General features: G+C 34.3%; 1 long non-coding RNA gene across 2 annotated transcripts in view; it reads left to right on the top strand.

The window, feature by feature from the left end:
• The first annotated feature begins 5,764 nt into the window (after positions 1-5,764).
• Positions 5,765-17,668, top strand: part of LOC133085633 (uncharacterized) — a 125,512-nt gene continuing 113,608 nt past the window's right edge. For both annotated transcript variants that reach the window (XR_009699573.1, XR_009699574.1), the window contains exons 1-2: positions 5,765-6,174; positions 10,079-10,270. This is a non-coding gene — a long non-coding RNA (uncharacterized LOC133085633). The remainder of the gene's footprint in view (positions 6,175-10,078; positions 10,271-17,668) is intronic.

The raw sequence follows: 17,668 nt of genomic DNA, 5'->3' as shown, positions 1-17,668 counted from the left end.
AAGAATCACTACCTATGGCAGCTATAACCTTAAAAATGTATTTCTTAAATAATAAGACTTGAAAGTCAAAATGACTCCTTGATCCATGGGCTGCAGAATGGATATTGTGTTAGGAGGCATGAAAAACTACATTCATCTCATTGTACATCTCCATCAGAGTGACCAAGTGCATTGTCAATGAGCAGTAATATTTTGAAAGAAATCTTCTGAGCAGTAGGTCTCAACAGTGGGCTTAAAATATTCAGTAAACTATGCTGTAAACAGATATGTTGTCATCTAGGTTTCTTGTTCCTTTTATATAGTATATTTTGCATAATTCTTAGGGGTCCTAGGATTTTGGGAATGGTAAATGAGCATTGGCTTCAACTTAAAGTCACCAGCTGCATTAACTCCTAACAAGAGACTCAGCCTGTCCTTTGAAGCCAGGCATTGACTTCTCCTCTCCATCTATGAAAGTACTAGATGGCATCTTCTTCCAATAGAAGGCTGTTTCATCTACATTGAAAATCTGTTTAGTGTAGCCATCTTCATTGATTATCTTAGCTAGATCTTCTGGATAACTTGCTGTAGCTTCTATATCAGCACTTGCTGCTTCACCTTACTCTTTTATGTTATTGAGATAGTTTCTTTCCTTAAACCTCATGAACCAACCTCTGCTAGCTTCAAACTTTTCTTCTGTAGCTTCCTTACCTCTCTCAGCCTTCCTAGAATTGAAGAGAGTTAGGGCCTTGCTCTGGATTAGGCTTTGGCTTAAGGGAATGTTGTACCTGGTGTGATCTTCTATCCAGACCGCTGAAACTTTCTCCACATGAACAATAAGATGGTTTAAAAGATTTCTTATCATTTGTGTGTTCACTAGAGTAGCACTTTTAATTTTCTTCAAGAATTTTTCCTTTGCACTCACAACTTGGCTAACGGACACAAGAGGCCTAAATTTCAGCCTATTTTGACTTTTGACATGCCTTCCTCACTAAGTTTAATCATTTCTAGCTTTTGATTTAAAGTGAAAGACATGTGACTCTTCCCTTCACTTGAACACTTTGAGGCTACTGCAGGGATATTAATTGGCATAATTTCAGTATTATTGTGTCTCAGGGAGTAGGGATGATGGAGGAGAGGGAGAGAGATGGGGGAAAGGCTGGTTGCTGGAGCAGTCAGAACACACAGGTTTATCATTTAAGTTCGCTGTCTTACATGGGTATGGTTACTGATGCCCCAAAGCAATTACCATAGTAACATCAAAGATCACTGATCACAGATCACCACAACAAACATAATAATAATCAAAATTTTGAAATATTGTGATAATTACCAAAATGTGACACAGAGACATAAAATAAGCAAATGCTGTTGGAAAAATGGTGCAATGCAGGGTTGTCACAAACCTTCGTGTAGTAAAAAAATGCAATGTCTGAGAAGCGCATTAAACTGAAACGCCATACAATGAGGTATCCCTATAGAAAAGAAGAAGCAAGGTTTAAGACATACAGACCAAGAAGCTAGTCTATGGAAAAGCCTTTCAATTTTCAGTTTACAAACTTGAATGTTAAAAATTTAGTTCTTCTTAGCATCTTGACAAAAGGGAATAACTCTGCTATCAGCAGAACTGATAGTGCAACATATACAATTATCAATGTAAAAAAATAGTTTCCTTTTTTTATTGAAATCATGTAAAATTCATTAGAGATTCTCTGATGCAGTACTAAAAACAGAGAATCGACCCATGTGTGAAGTCACACATTTTACGCATTTCAACAAGTCAGATCCCATCTTAGAGCACTGACTCATCTTGAGCTGTTAAAATCTGGTAGTTCCAGGTGAAACAGCATACAAAATTTCTAGCAATGTTGCAAAAAGGCCTGAAGAAGCAGGAGTTCCAGGAACAAAAGCTCTTACACATGGTCATCAATGTGTCAATGAACAAGAGTAATTCTATTGCCAAATTATATAGCTGAAAACAATGCAGTGGCAATTTAAGCACATTTGAATTGTTATTAGGTGTGCTTTGATTTTAAGTTAATTTTGTATGTTCTTTAATCACCAAAGACTTAATGTTGAACAATGTTGCACTATTTTCTCAATTTTTATATTCAAGATATTTGTCAGCCTTTTGAGATATCTAAATGGTTGTGACTTATTCTAATAGTGATTAATTTTATATTTAATTTTGTATTAAAATTTCCAATTTTTAAAGGGCTCCTTAAAGTGTGGAAGCTTCAGGCCTCACAAAATTTGGACCTGTCTCAGATTTTGTGGAGTTGTGCTAAATCATTGCAGACAAATGGAAATGAATTTAGAGAGACTAAACAAACACCTAAATGATTCCACTGCATCAGTTGAAACCCACATGCACCAATGCATGCTTTATGAATAAAGCTTTTCAAACAGTTTGTATAGATGGAAGTGTCTGTAGAACTGAGTTATTCTGATACATGGCATTAAGGCTAAGCAAAACTGACCTACTGCATTCTATTGATGAGAGCTGGTTTAGTATCAGAAAAAAAATGTATGTTAAACTAAGATCCTTATTTAAAGTTTTAGTGTTGTTTGTATTTAATTTATAATTTAATTTTATCATAGTATTAGAACCATAAAATAAGGATGGAACCTGATTTTATCAAGTACATAATGAAGCTACATTATTATAAACATTATTATAAATTCAATTTTAAGCCTAATTTGAGGTATTTGCTAGGATTTTGTTCTTTATTCATATATGAGTAAGAAAACAAAAACTACCCATGCAAATTACAGGGTATTAAACTGAACAAGTTGGAAAACTAGCATGGTTTTGGTCCTGCAACTAGTTAGCATTAAGACCTCAAACAATTTTGTTATGACATAATTGTCTCATCATTTGAGGAGCTTAAAGTAGATGTTCTCTAAAGATCTCTTTTAGTTATGAATTTCTGAGTCTATAATCAGTGAACTGCAAATCTAATGATCTTAACTGCTCTGCCAGGAGAAGTGGTTCTGTGTCTTGGCTTCTTTCCCTAACGTTATCTTGACAAATATCTAAGAAGTGTAGGTTCCGTGATGTGCTTCACTAATCCATAGAAGAAATGCAGAAAATGCTAAAACATCTAATTTCAAAGTATGCTGTGTTTCAATTTTTCTTCATAGGTCACAGAAAATTCATTTAATTTGTCTCATTAAATATTTTATTTTTTCAAAGTTTAGCATGTATTTTGTGTCTGATGACTCCCATATTAATTATTAAAGGACTAATGTATGTATAATTTTGCCTCAATTAATCTCATCATGCAGAACTACTCTAATATTTTAGATAAAATTTATGTTAGCTTTCTATTTTGTTATTCGGCTTTGTGTAACATGTGGTTAGACATAATTTCTACTGTCTTATTTAATACAAAAATAATTTATATAAATATATCAGAATTCTCTAGTTTAATCAAATGCACATCAGGACAATATTTTGTTATGTTAATAAATCTAAAAAATAGATAATAGTCCTTGGCTGTTCCGTCTGCTGAATTATGTGAATTATCAAGATGGGTAATACTTAGAGGGTCTAAAATCTAAATATGATGACAGGCAGTAAGACAGACTTATTTGAGTGACTATCCATGACATCATTTCCAAGGAAAAACTCCTAAATACAAGAATCTCTAAAATAAATCCTGAAGAGGATATCCTGAAAATTTTATAATATTTCCATTCTTTAAAAAAAAACAAGACCGATTCTTAAAAACAAATCTAAATCCAACTTTAAAATGTTCTGTGATTTGCTTAGTGAAATTTGATATTGATCACATACTGGAGAATATCTAAAGATTATTTCAACTGATGGTAATTTAAAATCTAGTGTTTTTTTTAAAGTGACATCACAAAATAAAAAGACAATAATATTTTTAAAAGGGTTAAGGGAGAATAGGAGGTAAAACCCAATGCAATGCTACAAGCCCTGTTAAAGTGCAACAATATTCAAAATAATATAATACTTGCACAAAATGAAAGCACATATCAATGAAAAACCATAAATAGATCCAATGATATATAAAGGTTCACTATGTATAAAAAAGTGAGCTTTAAAATTAGGGGAGTCAGAAAAGATTACGCGATAAATGATGCCAAGATAATGGAATAACAATTCTGATTTTAAAAAATTATGAAGGAAGAAATTTAATCCTTTTATTGTACCATCCTACTAGTTAAATTTCAAGTGGATTAAAGAGTTTTACATTAAAAACAAAGTGTAGGGGAAAACAAGACTGGCCAAAACAAAATAGAAACCATCAAAACTGGGGAGCAATTTAACTTTCTCTGCTTTTCAATGATGGCAATATCCCCAAAGAAAATTTGAAGATATTTAATATATTCATATTCAAAAGTTTTATATACTTAATACTTTAAAAATGCCAAACCTCTATTCTGTGTAAAGACTTTGCTCAATCTATAATATCAATCCACTAATAAATACATGGACAGAGTACATGAACGAATAAGTCACACCTAATTTAAAAACTCATAAGATATAAGCAACCAAAACAACACTTTAGATCTATTAAATAAATGTATTATTGAAAAATGAAAAGGCATTACTATGAGCTGGTGAACCCGATGTGCTCATCCATCACCCTTGGTATGATAACCACAAAGAAGACTCTGAATAAGCAATATGTTAGTGTAAAACAAGACCCCTAACAATGGTCATATCTTGTGATTAAGGAATTCTACCCCTGGACTTTATCCTAAGCAGACAAAATATATGATATGTGGATGTTTGTTGCAGGATTATCTAATATAGCCTCAATAGGATGCAACGATTTCCCTAGGATATGTAAAATAAGTCACATAGGCACAATAAAAATTTATTCAGCTACTAAAATAAAACAAAAAATTATTGATCTGATAATTAAAATAATCTATTTCATACTAAATGTATGATTATGTAAACATGCACAAGTGTTTTAGATAACATGCATTAATACATATTGTTTTGAATTGGGGTGGTTAGATGATGGATGATTTGCAGTTATATTTTTAAATTAGTACTATTGCTTTAAAAAGATTCCCTTTAAAATAGCATTTTCACTCCTATTCACTATTTTTTGCATATGAAATTGAAAAGAATTCAGATATTGTTTACCTTGTTAAGGTAAGAAGTTTAAATTTATTTTCAGTCTTAGGGCAGAGGACTTTCATTCTCTTTTCCTCTGTCTTGGCTTTGCTCCCTTTGGGGTGTGTGTGTGTGTGTGGTTCTTTTGCTATTCAGCCAGCTAATCCTCAGAGAAATATGCATTGTTCCTGAGGCCAGGAGAGCCTCAAGGAAGCAATGTGAGCGGTGCACTTTCAACCGCCCTGCTTCCTGCTGCGCCAGCCTCACTGTAAATGATGTAAAATAGCATTATCTTCTTCCTGTCTTGACAGACACCAGGTTGAAAGAGCACCATTTCACAGCCAGGCAATAGATCCTCCCTTTGTTCTGTTTAACCGAGATCACTGAATGACTCCCGCAGGAGACTGGCGTGGGCTCAGCTTGACCCTCCACTGGAGGCCTTTGCCAAAATCTCAAATACCAGGTGTTTAGTTGTGATTGTTAGTGATATATTTTTGTTTTGTTTTGCTTTGTTTATACCTTTACTGACAAAGCATTATGCTTTAGCTTTAAGAAAAGGGATTACAATAAATTATTGGAATGTGTTTGAATCTCATATTTAGACGACAACACCTCCCACCCCCACTCCCAACATACACATTCTGGAGAAACTGGAACTGCTCCATAGGAGGCTGACAAGGAGACTCCACGGGCTCTTGTCTAGGATGTCTATTTCAATTCATTTCATTTCACGTCATTTCTCTCCTCTCTTCCAATACGTTTTCTGCCAAACTCTGAGACAGGCTTTCGTGATATGTTGATGATCACAGAGAAAATTCTGCTCTCGAGTCTCTCACTGTCTAGAGGGGAAGACAGACAGATAAACAGAGTGCTACAAAACTGTCCTATCCTGAGTGCAGGCAGGGTCTGTGGAGCAGAGAGAAAAGAAGTCTTAACATGTTCTGAGGCTTCAGGGGATGGAGGCTGTCTGGAGAAACTTCAGAGAAGAACTTCAGAGAACCATTCAAGGAAGAAAAAGAAGGAATAGCAGGAATGTTGAAAACTTAGCATGGGTGGTATCTGCCAATAATTTTGAAAGCATGGCCAGATTACAGGTAAACTAGAGGTGGGGGCTCTTGTGTGAACTTGTGTGTGTGTGTGTGTGTGTGTGTGTGTGTGTGCATGCATGCGGCTTTTTTTGCCATTCAGCCAGCTAATCAGGCAACTGGTAGTTCCAGCATGGAACATAATGTCTGACATGCATATACAGTTAGCATACAGTAGCTAATTGATTGAATAAGTGAATGGAAGCCCCTTCTTAATCTGATATAAAATTAAAAGACAAGCCATGTTGAATAATAGTGGCGAGAGTGGGCACCCTTGTCTTGTTTCTGATTTTAGAGGAAATGCTTTCAGATTGTCACCATTGAGAATAATGTTTGCTGTGGGTTTGTCATATACAGCCTTTATTATGTTGAGCTAGGTTCCCGCTCTGCCCACTTTCTGGAGAGCTTTTATTGTAAATGGGTGTTGAATTTTGTCAAAAGCTTTTTTTGCATCTATTGAGATGATCATATGGTTTTCATTCTTCAGTTTGTTAATATGGTGTATCACATCAATTGATTTGCACATATTGAAGAATCCTTGCATCTCTGGGATAAATCCTACTTGATCATGGTGTATGATCCTTTTAACGTTTTGTTGGATTCGGTTTGCTAGTATTTTGTTGAGGATTTTGTGTCTATGTTCATCAGTGATGTTGGCCTGTAATTTTCTTTTTTTGAGATATCTTTGTCTGGTTTTGGTATAAGGATGATGGTGGCCTCATAGAATGAGTTTGGGAGTGTTCCTCCCTCTGCAATTTTTTGGAAGAGTTTGAGAAGGATAGGTGTTAGCTTTTCTCTAAATGTTTGATAGAATTCGCCTGTGAAGCCATCTGGTCCTGGACTTTTGTTTGTTGGAAGATTTTTAATCACAGTTTCAATTCCATTACTTGTGATTGGTCTATTCATATTTTCTGTTTCTTCCTGGTTCAGTCTTGGAAGGTTGTACCTTTCTAAGAACTTGTCCATTTCTTCCAGGTTGTCCATTTTATTGGCATATAGTTGCTTATAGTAGTCTTTTATGATCCTTTGTATTTCTGCGGTGTCAGTTGTAACTTCTCCCTTTTCATTTCTAATTTTATTGATTTGAGTCCTCTCCCTCTTTTTCTTGATGAGTCTGGCTCATCATCAAAAGGTTTATCAATTTTGTTTGTCTTCTCAGAGAACAATCTTTTAGTTTTATTGATCTTTGCTGTTGTTTTTTTTTTTTTTTTTCATTTCTATTTCACTTATTTCTGCTTTGATCTTTATGATTTCTTTCCTTCTACTAACTTTGGGTTTTGTTTGTTCTTCTTTCTCTAATTGCTTTAGGTATAAAGTTAGGTTTTTTATTTGAGATTTTTCTTGTTTCTTCAGGAATCTGAAAAAATTGGTATAAACACTCTTATTTACAAAGCAGAAATATAGACACAGACGTAGAGAACAAACCTATGGATACCAAGGGGGAAGGCGGGGGGGGATGAATTGGGAGGTTGAGATTGACATATATACACTATTGATACTATATATAAAGTAGATAACTAATGAGAACCTACTGTATAGCACAGGGAACTCTACTCAGTGCTCTGTGGTGATCTAAATGGGAAGGAAATCCAAAAAAGAGGAGACATATGTATACGTATAACTGATTCACTTTGCTGTAAAGTAGAAACGAACACAACATTGTAAAGCAACTATACTCCAATAAAAGTAAAATAAAATTCCACCAAAGTAGACTTTCAAACAAACAAACAAACAAAAAAAGAGCCAAGCCATGAAAGTTTCACTCATAATTTCCATTTCCTCAGGCTATCAAGGAAAGTGAAAACTTTGCAGTTTTAACACTGGGTGCAGAGCAGAGTCTAGTGCTTTCATATTGAGGAGGAGGTGCTCCGTCACTCACCTGAGAAAAGGTGTGACCTGTCTCCTTTCCTTCCTGGTGACAAGGCTGGAGCTGCTATTGAACACACAACTAGACTTCCTGTTTTAAATGCCAGGAACACTATATTCTTTATTTTCATAAGAACTTTAGAAACTAAAAGATATGTTTTTTAATAAATAAATGTTCTAGATCAGGAAGCCAGTGTATATATAGGTTTTAGCAGGTGGGTTATAAAATGTCCACTTAATGCCAATCATGTATAGTAGTAGCTTTTTAAATTATAAATGCAGTCATTGAAAAGGCAAACACAGAGCTTAAAATGTAACAGTAAGCTACTGAATTAAATCCAAGTGGAAAAGCATCAAGCAACAGGATTTTATAAATATGTGTAATATCCACAAAGTATAATCACGCTGAAAGAAATTTGACTTCTTGAAAGAGTAATATTATTTCTAAAAAAGTGAAGTTTCAAAACATAATTTTTAATCCATAGTTTAAATCAGCCATAGTTTAAATTAGGAATGATAGAAAAAATTTAATGTATTTGATTTCTGAGATCTGGAGTACATGTATATCAGGAGATTAACATATATATTATATACACATATAATGCTATATTATATATGTATTTACCTAAACTTCAGATCTGATATAAACTTTAGGAGGAACGTTTATCTTGATAGAACTGGTTGATATTAATTCTAAGAAATATAACTTGAACATGTGTCTTAAGTATCATGTCAAACAAGTACACTTTATAATATTTATAAAATCAATATACTAGAATCATAACATCGTTATAAATAATTGTACTTCTATATTTTAATTTTGTTAATCAGAGCCTATAAATTAAGTTCAATAGAGTTATGTGCACTTCATAAGTTATTATTTGAGCAACTAATTTGCTTTAAGGAACTCAAACAAAGCTTAAATAAACTACTTTATCAATGGGAATTACAATATTTTAGCCTAGGGTTTTATGAACTTGGTCTCAAGAAATAAAAACCATCCTGAACTAACATTTCTCTGTTTCTATTATTAGCCACCATTGTGCAAACTCAGCTGTCTGGACCACTATCAAGCTTTAAGAAGTAATCTAATCATTGTACTTTTTATCGCTTTAAAACATAGTCCAGGAGAGAGATAAAACTGAGAATGGGAGAATAAATTTTTTTGTCAAGTTTGAAGTTCAGAGACTCTCATAGACACTGAAATCCCAAGTTTGTATAAGTTTATAAACAGGAAATTGAACTTTAGCCAAAATCAATGCTAATACTTGGCAGTTTTAACAATGTTAAAATATTCATTAAATTTCATCAAAGGTAACTAGACTTTCAGCATCACAATTAATTTCCAGTTAATAACGAGTGTTTTGAAATAATATCTCTCTTGGTTTACCAAATGTTATCTCTCTGGTCCTATTAGAAATGTGTGCCTATTCCTTATTTCTTGTTTAATGGTGAACACATCTAATCTGCTCAAATATTTGAAGAGAGAAGAAAAATTCTTAGAAACCATGTGTATTTATAATTGTTAAGAAATGTAAAGATTTAATCTAAATAAAGTCTATTTCTGAGTCTATTTTAAGGACATTAAGTGCATTAACTATAAAAAAGATGGAGAAATTGAATCAACAATACACATCTAGAGTCTAACACATGTTCAGTAGGATAGGGGACATAAAACAATGCTATTTTTTTGTTAAATTAGCTATTCCCACAAGACCCAAGGGGCAGAGCAGCTCTTTTAACCCACTGCTTCATTCGTGATGAAAGTAGTTCAGCATGGAAATTAAACGTCTGTCTTGAAAGATTCACAGATTACCACGATATCACTGATCTTGACCCTTTAGCTGGAATGGGAACTTAATTTCACATTTCAAATAAGAATTCCTCTAGTTTGTTTTTTAAAAAATCCGGAAAAGTGGATCTTTTTCTATTTGAAAGCAAAAAAAAAAAAAAAAAAAAAAAATACAGCGAGCAAAGGCTATTTTAATTGGACATTTCACATGAAAAGCTCAAGCGCAGATTATTTCAGTCTCCCTTTTCTTTCCAGATGTCAGAGGGTTGCTCAGAAGATGTCTTCAGAGTAACCACGTTCCTGCCATTATCCGCAGTCCACTGAAAACTGACAAGCAAAAATTCCCACCATAAATTATCATGTGTCATGTTCATAGCTGTGGTTACCCAACCTGAGAAAGAACACTTTACTTTCCTTCCTCAAAGAGAAGGAAGAGGATGAATCAAGGTAAGACATTCGGTCCTTCTTACAGTAAGTATCATGTATTATATGCCAATTTTTTTTCTTATTTGTACTTCGTTTGAGACAACTTAATTAAGCCTGGTTAAGAGGACTTGAAATTCTTGAAAGATGGAAAGATTTTACGGCAAAGGTTAAGAGAAATTGGGTAAGATGGGGTTTACGCATCTTTGGAATTGCTTTTAGAAAAGCTATAAATTCCCATTAGATCATCTATCCAGGTGGAGCAAGCCCTTGCTTTAATTATCCCAGTGAACCTTCTGTTCACCTGCTGAACGGGTCACTTCTGGGTTTTATATTTTAGACTTTGACAAAATACCAACGGGGAAGAAAATAAAGAGTTGACTTCTAGTCTCTCTTTTTGCTATCTAAAGGAAGCAACCATGTTCTCTGATATGGTACTTATCTACCATAACTCTAACAGGAATTTAAATATCCTCTCTCTCCAGAGTTTAATAAATGTACTTCTGCCCAGAATATTTTCCAGTATACATGCATGTGTATAATTAAAAAACAGAATATAAAAACACAGAATTTATGAAGTAGTCTTAATCTTTGACCAAAAGCAAAATGGTTTCTAATTTCTTAATTTCATTCAACTGTAAGTAATTGAGATATTTAGCCCCTTCTTGTTTCCTGAGGGACAATATTCCACAGCTGTCATGAGGTTCACTTAGGTTATAATTTGTGATCTTTAGTCTAAATGTGCTCTTTCTAGGTTTCTTTGTGGTGCAGTGTTAAACTTTCTTAACAAATATATCCATTGTTTCTCTTTCTCTGTGACGTAATTCACCATCTTACAGAGTTGGAGTAGTTACGCTTGTTTTTTCATGATAGTTTCCCTTTAGGATTATTTTCTTTAATCCCTAAAATATCTACTCTTTAATTATGTTAATCTGAACTCATAAATCAAGTCTGTCAGGCCTTTTCATGTTTTTATTGCCCTTTTCCAAATTCCACTTAAATCTGTATCTGAGTGCCCCAAATAGGGATTGAGCCAAAATTTCAAGATATTTTGATTTCATAAACAGTGCAATATTCAATGACCTACTGGAAATAAAAGGAAGTGAATTTAGTTATTATTTGTTTTCAGAACAGAATCAAGAGTTAAAATATATGAGTGCAATTGATGAAACTAAAATAATAATATCAATAAGATTAATAATAATAGCAATATAATAATATGATAGAATTAAACATATGATGCTTTTAAACTTTATAAAGACCTGGTTTTGTCTCATGGGTTAAATACCATTTTGTCATTCCACATATTCTATTCAACAATATCTGTAAAGACCCTGGTATATACAAGTTCTTTACTTAAGGAGGAATGGTGACTTAAGAGGGAGAGGGTGGGAATTAATAATTATGAATTTCATACTACAAGCCACATAGTATTCTCTCTTAGGAGTTATATGCCTTATCTGAATACAGTCCTGGAAGGCAGCTATCATAGATGTTTACCAGTTGGGTAAACATGCTTCAGGAATAGTTCATAGTTTGCTCATCTAACTTAATTACCATCAGAGCTAAGCTTTTGTTAAAACATAAACTAAGGCATATTAAAATTTTTAAGAGTTTATTTGAACAAAACTCAATTCGAATCTGGCAGCATCCAATCTAGCAGATAGAAAGGAGCTCCGAGGAACTGTACAAAATGAAAGATGTTTACTGACAACAGGGAGTGGGAACAAGGAAGTTATTCTGGACAAAAAAGTGTGTTGTTTATTGCAAGGCTACTTTTCTTTAAAGGATGACAGAGGTCTATCAGGCAGATTACCTGACTTGTGCTGAGCAAGTGATTCCTGACTGGTTTAAGATTCCATTTCTGGGAGAGCCAAAACTGTAATTTAGTCTCCAATTGGTGACATGGGTCTTGGCATAAGAGACTCCATTTTGGGGCCTGCTGCCTTGTTTTTTAACATAACACAAAGAAAATTAAATTAGAGAGATGCAAATATTATTCAGCAATTATTCAACAAATAACAGGTGGAAGTATAAATTTTTTTTAGAGAACAACCTTATTTTCTAGAAAGTTAATGTCTCTGTCCCAAGTAATAAACAATGAATGTGTATCATTTTTCCCATAATATTTATTTATTTAACTTTATTTAGAACCAAAATAAATTGACATAAATACCTCAACATTTTGATGTTTAATAACATCCCAGGTCTCTAACTTCTAGGTGCTCATAGCTAATTCCAGTTGTGAACACCAAAAATGTCTCCAGATGTTGCCAGGTATCCTCTAGGGAACAAAATTGCACCAATTAAGTACCTGCTCTAAATGGAATGGAGGAAGGTACTGGTTGAATAATATCCCACCCAAATTCTTATATACTAGGAACCTGTGAATGTGGACCTTATTTGGATATAAGGCCTTTGCACAGTAATCAAGTTAAGCTGAGATTATACTTAATTTAGGGCATTAGAGTGGGCCCTAAATCTAATGACTGGTGTCTTTATACGAGGAATGAGAGGAACTTCTGTAGGAGGAGACGCAGGGAAGAAGGCCAAGTGAAGGTGGAGGCAAAGACTGAACAATGCAGTTAACAAGCCAAGGAGTGCTAAGGATTACCAGCAACCCCCAGAAGCAAGGAGAGAGGCAATGAAGGATTCTTTCCCAGTGTACTCAGAGAGAACACAGCCCTGCTGACAACTTATCTCCAACTTTAGCTTCCATAACTGTGCAATAATAAATTTCTGTTGTTTTAAGCCACCTAGTTTGTGGTACTTTGTTTTGGCAGCCCTAGGAAATGAATCCAGAGGGCTATCATTGGATGATTATAAACAATGAGACATCATCTGACCTCAGTTTTAACTTGATCACCCTGTATGCAGTAGCGATGATAGCCAGTTTGGGGGTCTGCAGGCGGGGGGATATGGAATCAGGAATCCAATTAGAAGCCCAGTGCAACATTTAACAACAGACATGATGGCAGGTTGGACCAGAGAGATAATAATGGAAATGGTGAGAAGGAGTTGGATCCTCCATATGTTTTTAATATAAATTAACAGGATCTTCTGATGGATTGGATGTGGAGTATGAAAGAAAGAGAGCAGTTAAGAAAAGCTCCAACTTTAGACTGAGGACCCAGGAGACAGAAAAGATGGTGAGTGGAGTGTGTAGAGTTGAGATCAGCAGTTTTGTTTGGGAAGTGTTAAGTGTGAGATGTTTATGAGATACCCAAGTGGAGCAATTGAGTAGGTAGTTTGATATATGAGTCAGGAGTTCAGTGAGAGATTCATGCTGGAGATAAATTTAGAAGTTATTGGCATATAAAAGGTATTTAAAGTAATAAGATTGGCTCAGAAAACTAAGGGAGTGTGTAGAGACAGATAAAGGAAGGTTTACCTCTGAGTTAAGAGACCAGTAATAAAAGAAGGAATCAGCAAATTATGGTGAAAAAGAACAACCAGTCAGATGCTATCAAATCAAGAGGGAGTTGATTTCTGGAAACCAGTTTTCTTTTGTTTATTTCTATTATATGAAACTTCTAATATAAATGTATTTTAATGAGAAAAGTATTAGAAGTTTTAAAATAAATTGTACTTTAGGAAGATATCAATTGTTATTTTTAACTTTATTTGGAGCAGGTCAAAATGCATTTGATGGTTACTTGGTAAAACAACCTGAAAATGCCAGGACCTTGAATATGTATTTTGTTGGACAATGAATGGAAAGTTTCCTCTCAATTCAGTTAGTTTAGATGTGTGTCTGATATCTTTCTCAGCCTAGAAAGGATATCTCTGCATGATAAAAATAATACTAGATGATGATAACAAAGACTTCCTATGGCTAGATTTTCCCATTTGGGGTAAGCACAGACTTTGGCTATCCATCAAACAAAAAAGAAAGAAAGAAAAGAAAAAGAATAAACAGTGAAGCATTTCAGTGGATATTTTGGATCTTTATATTCTGGGGAGACCAGACCTAGATATTTGAGTAAATTTTTATGTAGAGATTGTAGAGAAAAAACAAGTCTCCATTTGATTCCAAATTATGCCATAGGATCAGTCAGGTCCCAACAGGAAACAGATGAACCATGGGAATAGGATAAAACAAGGAGGGTTTATTTACAAAGTGGTTAATTTATAAAAGTGTAGTTATCAGGAAATCAGAAGGAATAGTGCAGTAATGCAGAGTTTATATAAACAACATGATACCACGCCTAGGTCTAAAGGGATGAGAGAGGGATTGGTTAGCAGAACCTAAAAGGAGATAATTGTATCCTCAACACTTTTGAGAAGAGTAGTCCTCATTGGTAAAGGAACATGCCCAGCTCGATGTAAACTCACAAGGAGGGATCTCAGGGGCTAAATATTCTATCTTCACTTTCTTACTTTCCTCTATCACATGTTATAGCATAAAGGACATTTTAATATAATCCCTGCAAGTTAGTCTTCCAAGGAAGAGACCATAGTAGAGAAGGAAGGAAAGTGATTAGAAAGGGGCAAAATGAAGCTATCTGGCACAGGATACTAACTTTCATTTAGTCTGTTTCATACCTCTGCTGAAAAAATAATTCATATTAGGTGTAGAGGCTTTCTACTGCCACTGAAAGTCAGGCTGTATTAAGTTAGTAAACTTCTCTGACCACTTAAAAATTGTCCTAATTGAGAACAAATTTAACTAGCATCATATAAGAGCTAGTGTTCTTTATCTATCTAAGGCATATATAACATTACAAGTTTCTCTCATGTGAATGAGATGAAACTACCTATGCTTAATAATGAAGCGATCTTATTAATATTTATGCTAATTCACTTTAAAAGAGAAGTGTCTCTAGAATGTTTATTTTTGAAATGCAAATATTTCTTCTTTACAAATGCAAAGATGACAGCTGAATTCTGGGAACACAAATAATTGTAGGGAAATAGCAGAGGCACATGTGACGGGTAGATGTGACATTTCTGAGAAACATCACTTACATTGAAATTTCACTGTTGTACCTCCAGCTCAAGGTTCAATAACCCAAGAGCAACCAGTGCTGGAGCTGCTATTTTTATACGACTCTCACACTACCAACCACCTCCATCCATTTCAGTTTCACTGTCAGGAAAACAGAAAAGTCAACATTCGCTTTTAAGGATCATGGCATTTTATTAATACTCCTTGGAGCATTCAAAATCCATGGCATTTTTAAAAGTACTGTCATAGCTTTTCAGACTAGTCACTTTCAGTGCTTCAGATGTCCAGAACATTCCATTTAAAAGGCCCATGTAAACAATGATGGCCATATTGGTAACCCTTCTTTCCGAGGTTCATCTCCACGAGGGTGGAATCCATTATTCATGCTGATGACACCGTAATAACATGCTGCATGATTTTATACTGAGTGAGCAATCCAGAAGCCTAGACTAAGAGAAAGGAATTAAAATTAAAGGTTAATGCCATTTTTTATAGTAGGTTGGCTCTTTTAAAACAGATGTACAGAAAGGTGGCCTCTACGGTCTGCTATATTTATTAGGTATGGAGACGTCAGAAAGTATCCCTCACAATGTCAAGGTGGTACCCTTCTTCCAAGGAAGAGGAGTTGCATGGGGTCTGCATGGCAGCTGGCCTTTCCCATTGGAGCTGCCAGACTGCATGAGTTCTAATGATTTACACTTTAGATGCAATTTCATCTTGGATATGAAGTCAAATTTTAACAGTGTGGTAAAAATATGATAGTAAAATAAAAATGGAGCTCCATTAATGAACAATGCAAAATTCTAAGCAAATATAAGGTTAGTCACTTCTGTGAAAAGTCTCCAAACTGGTTTCAAGTGAAAGTGTGCACTTCTATTATTGTTATCAAGAACCAAAGAAATTAATTACCTCTTAGAAATAACCTAGTGGTGTAAAGCAGTAATTACTTTCTTTTCACAAGCTGCTCTTATATGAACCAGGAAATGATATCCCTTCTGGTCCATTCAGATTGTTGGCTTTCTTTTGATACTAAAATATCCATACTTTAAAGTTAAAAAGTAGTAAAGGTGGTATTTGCATATCAACAACTAATCTACCAGAAATTGATGGAGCCATAAGATCTTGTAATATCCAATATACATATTTGGTACAATAAAGGGGAGAAACCCTAAATTGTAATGTTGATTCTCCAAATTTAGTGCCTTTTTTTGGAAAAAAATCAACTGTGATATTTGTAAGAGCCTGACAAAATTAGATTGCCACATATGTGAAAAAATAGTTGCATGCAACAATTTTATTGACTTATATGTATAATATATTTGTTGGTGGGCATAGTCCATTGATTTGTTTGTGCTTTGGATGTTTGCTAAGATAATGAATGGTTTCCATATAAACTAAAAAACTATGTAAAAGATATTGGTTTACCAGCAAATCAATATTAAGAGAAATATATTGGTCATGGCTACATTTCCACATTGGTTTAGTACATTATCTTGGAACATACTTTGTGTGTGCATGCAACATGCTTATTTCTTTATTAACTTCATGCTTAAGTAAGTGTAATTGTTAGGAACCTTCCATTTCAAAGGCCAGAGACTTGAAATTGAGTTGACTTAGGAGGTTAAATTGCTATCATCATCAGAATATAAACGTGATAAATATAAACTTGTGAGAAATCTTATCACATCTATTCAGATGTCTGTAAATTTTATTTCAACACTCAGCATTTGCACAGATTTCAGAAGGCAAAAGAGAGAATTCATCATTTATTAAAACAAATTTCAGGAAGTAAAAATTATTAACATATGAACAAAAACCAGTACAAAAATATATTCAGATCTAATCTACCTAGCAGCAGCATGGAGTAATGAGATGAAGAAAGCCATCTTGGATTTAGGAAGCAAAGACTTGGTTTTCAGTCTTATTACCAACACACTCATGAGTTCTGTCTTCTTTATTGTCATTTACTTAAAGCCATTTCACCTCATTCTCAGTATTAAGATGGTCATTGCTACCTGTCTACACATAGAGCCACTGAAAGGATCAACACTTGCAGAGGAGGTCTGTAAAACTCATGTTCCATATGAAAATTAAATGTTGGTTAGGGTACACAGTTCTGACACAAGGTTGCATGGGTTCATGGTCCAGATCTGTAACTTACTAGGTGTTTCATTATTTTTAATTTTTATATAGCCTATTGACGTATAATTCACAAACCATAAAATTCACCCTTTTAAAATGTGCAATTCAGGTGTTTCTTTTAGTATATCCACAGAGTTCTGCAACCATCATCATTATCTAATTTCAGAATATTTCATAACCCCAAAAGAAATCCTGTGTCCATTAACAGCTACTCTCCATCCCTCCCCACCCAAAGACCCTAGAACGAGAATGTGTTATCTATCTCCATAGGTTTTCCTATTCTAGTCATTTCATAACCATACAATATGTGGTCTTTTGTGACTGGCTTTTGT

Source organism: Eubalaena glacialis, chromosome 2 (genome assembly GCF_028564815.1).
Source record: "Eubalaena glacialis isolate mEubGla1 chromosome 2, mEubGla1.1.hap2.+ XY, whole genome shotgun sequence".
Classification (NCBI taxonomy): Eukaryota; Metazoa; Chordata; class Mammalia; order Artiodactyla; family Balaenidae; genus Eubalaena; species Eubalaena glacialis.
This window is presented reverse-complemented; position numbering and strand designations above follow the sequence as displayed.